The sequence below is a fragment of the Crocuta crocuta genome, unplaced genomic scaffold, assembly GCF_008692635.1.
Source record: "Crocuta crocuta isolate KB4526 unplaced genomic scaffold, BGI_CrCroc_1.0 scaffold310, whole genome shotgun sequence".
NCBI classification, from domain to species: domain Eukaryota; kingdom Metazoa; phylum Chordata; class Mammalia; order Carnivora; family Hyaenidae; genus Crocuta; species Crocuta crocuta.
Genome location: NW_027532609.1, coordinates 1,166,438 through 1,170,427, shown reverse-complemented (window position 1 = coordinate 1,170,427; position 3,990 = coordinate 1,166,438).

Sequence of the window (3,990 nt, the reverse complement as noted above, 5' to 3'; positions counted from 1 at the left end):
TTACCCAGGAACGTTCTCATCCCTGGCTACATATTAGAATCACCAGGAGAACATTTAAAATATTTACGCTCAAATTTGGCTGGTAGAGAATTGGTTCAGTCTGTCTAAGGTGGGACCAAACTATCAGCATTTTTTAAAAGTCTTAGCAGGTGACTCCACTTAGCAGCCAGGGCTGAAAACCGCCGCTAGTCCGGTATATAAACTCTACAAGTAGAGTTCGAGATGAAGTAGATGCTCCCTTTGTCCTCCTCTTGGCCACCTAGTGGGGCTTTGCTGGGCACAGTTTGAAAGACACATCCCTGGGGTCCTGAGAATCCTGTGAGGATGATGAGGGTGGTGTGCCCACTTGCTGGTGGCAGTTTCATTCTGGGCGGGTGCTACTGCTTCACACGCCAGGATGGGAAGTAGGCAGACATCTTGGTTCACCAGATGGAGGCAGATGTTGCTGGGCCTGGGGGTAGCTATGGGAGGGTGTTTGGAATTAGGGATTGGACCTCAGTGATGGCATGTATCTAGTTTGGCCAAATAGCGGATCGCTTCTCCTTTACTCCTTGTCTCCTCTGGGAAGGACTTCCTGACATAACCACAGCCCTCCAAAGGGCATGCTGAGTGAGGATGATTATGCCAGGATTCAGAGATGGTGGGCTTTTTTGTTAAAAATGGTCATCTCTTGCTTTTAATTAGCACTTGTATCTAATTTAAACTTGAATAGCAATTACACAAGAGGCTGATTGCACCCATCTTCCTGATGACGATGAGGTCCAGAGAAATTGTGACTTGCCTAAAACCACACGAGGAAGCACGAGCCTGATTTCAGACCCTGATGTTCTGACTTCAGAGGCTGTCATTTCCCTCCCTCCTCCCACCCTCCCCCCATATGTTTGAGCAGCCCTCCATCGGGAAGCAGGCTGCCGTTATTTATACGCCCAATTACACATGGGCCAGCTCCCTCTTTATGTCTCTTCTGCCAGGAAGGCTGTCCATCTCCGCAGTTGGTTCACGGCAGCTGAGGTTCTGACCTGCCTGGTGCATGGAGAATGGAGAAAGCTGCAGAGGCCATGAATCTGACTTAGATTCATGGGAGGGTTTTTTCCCTGGTATAAACTGTGACCCATGAGTTGCTTTCAGCTCTAGTCTCTGGCTGCCTGAATGAATAGAGCGCAGGCTCTGTTATCTAACACTGATTACCCATCGCCCTCTGGGGCCGTAGACACTGCAGCACCTGTCAGAAATGATGATAAATATCTAGGCCAAAGGTTTTTTAAAAAATCTCTGCAGTTGAATGGAATGCTCAGTCAAGATGACAAGGTATTTTCAAAGACTAAATACAGCACGGATACCTGATTTTCTTCCCTCTTGGCTGCCCATACATGGCCTGACACCAGTGGTCAGTCTCCTTGGCTGCCCTGCCTCTTCCGCGCCCTTGCTCAGACTTTGTCCCTGCCGCTCACCCCCACTCTGTTTCATACTCAGCCTGTGGAGGACCCATCTTGCCTTCAAGGCCTGGCTCAGGTCAGAAGTCGCTCCTCACCTCCTTCCTTTCCAGGCTTCCCACTCCTGTCTCCCAGCCTGTAAGTTACCAACTCCTGTCAATCTGCTTCCCCCGGCCTTCCAGAATTGCTCTCCAGCCCCACTGCCACTTCGCAGACAAGCCACCATCACTTCCATGTTGGACAGCCTGCACCTGGCATCTGGGGCCCACTCCCACCTGCTTGCTTTCTACCTTGTATCAGAGGAGTTACAGCGTCTGTGCACTGCTTCTGGAGTGAGTGAGCTCTTTGCACCCCTTTTTTTAGCACCCCTCTGTCCCCCATTATTAAATACAGGGCCAGTCACAGAAGTCCTCAGGAGGCCTTGATCAAACCCTTTCGGAGGCACCTGGCAGGTCTCACACCTGGCGGTCACAGGCAAGCATTTCCATAGGGCTTTATTCACTGATGTCTCTCCTTCAGGGGAGTAGAAGACCAAGCACGAGAATATGTCTTTCTTTCCAAACACCCCTATTTGTGAATGTCAGATGTGTCAGGGTGTTTGGTCAGTTCTCTTGCAGAATGTGCTTCACAAGGGAAAATGACATTTCCAGAAGGATTTAAGCCTCAGTCTGATTTTTTCAGAAGCCCAAAGCCTTCTCCCCACCCTGTCTGCCCCATGCCCTCTGGTGGAAGCAGAGTTGGGTGGTATTCAGCAGAGGGCTAGTGGGACCTGCCCTGCCCCGGGGCTTCCGCGGGCCCTTCCATCCTGCCTGGCCACAGAATGAGTAACACTTAGGTAGAAAAAGAACCGTTTCACTGCTTGCTGGACTTGTGTGGTGCCCACACCCGAGACAGGTGAGAGGCTGCCACCCAAAGGCACTCTCCTCCCAAGAGAATGGAGTCCATCCCTCCGTCCCCAGGTGCCAGTGTGCTTAGTCATCCCCACTTGCTCAAGTTATGAAAATGAGGCACAGAGCTGAAAATCCGCAGTAGCCGTGGGGTGCAGCCCCCTTTTCTCAGTGCCCTCCTTGCCCTCTGCCTAGGGCCATGCTTGGTCAGATGCCTCATTTTTGCCACTCTGGCACCTGACATTTCCCCAAGCACGTGAGCCTTCATGGGTGCTGCCTGGGGTACCAGGTGTCCAGTGCCCAGCGGTGGCAGGCAGGGCATTGTACAGGAGGTCAGGTTAGATTCTCCCAGGGTCTCTTCTAGTTTTAAATCCTAGGGGATTCCAGTGCTGACCCTCACTCCCTTCTCCATCACACACATGAGCCCGCTCCGGCTCATCGGGGGCTACCAGAGGCAGGTAGCAGCAGAAAGGAGCCCCCTTTTTTCTCCGGGAACAGGCTTCCTGTTTCCTTAGCTTGTCTTGGGTCACCTATTCCCAGAAGTCTTGTGACTGCTCTGAACCTCTGGACATTTCCTGCACTGTTACTAACTTTCTGGGCTGTTTGGTCCCCTTGACTGGATTAGGAGTTCTTGAGTGAAGCAAGGGACTGAGGTTTACTCCTCTTGCTCGTATGGGGTGGGCCTTACAGGTTTATGAATAAGTAAGTGAAGTAACGGTCCCAGAGAAAGCAGTCTTCAGGGGATAGTAACCCCCCAGAAGTGTTTCTCGAGGTGTGCCCAGGGCAGGAGAAATGCTGTGTCCTCCTGCACCCCCTGTGGCCACGCCTATTATACTGGCAGTGGTGAGGTGAGGGCGGGTGGGACTGAGGAGCCACTGGTTCCCATGGGCTGTCTCCCCAACACCCACTCCCAACGCCTTCGGCAAGGATGGCGCTTGCTGTGGCCAGAGCAGGGCTGTGGCAGGCCTTGGCCAGCAGTGGAAGTCATGTTTCTGGGGACCTGCGAGCCCAGCCACCTCGGGGCCCAGGGCCCCTGCATGTGCTCTGGAGCCCCTGCTTGGGCGGGATGTGCCATGTGTGACAGGGCGGCACAGCCAGCCATGCCTTCCCTGAGCTTTGGCTCAATCTGGGAGACAGGGTCACTTGCACCCACAAGGCTCTAAGCCTGTCAACTCTGTACCCTGGTCCCTTCACCTCCAGTGGACCCATCACCTATTTCTTCCCCAGGCTGAGCTTGGCTCATCCCCAGAATGTTCCAGGCATTCCCACCTCCACCCTGTGCTCACACATTTGCCTCACCCTGATGCTCTGCTCTGCTCTTTGCCTTGTCTGCTGCTGCCCTTCCAAGGTCCCTTTCCAGTCCCTCTGCCCCCATCTCAGGCCTCGTAAGCACCTACTTGTCACTGCCCCCCATCCCGACCCCTGCAGCCTTGTTGGCCTGTGTGTGAATGTGTCTCCCTGGCAGAGCAGAAGTTCCCAGCCTGGGGGCAAGGCTCTTCTCCCTCCCCAGCAGAGCTTGCGACCTTAGTGATCCCAGGCCTTAGTGATGACACTGGAAGTAAGCGAGCTCTGTTCCCCCGGACTTCGCCCTTCACACCTTTCCCTCATCTTGGACAATGTACTTGGACATGAGGGCAGGAGAAAGAGTGAAAGGGACCCCCACAGACCAG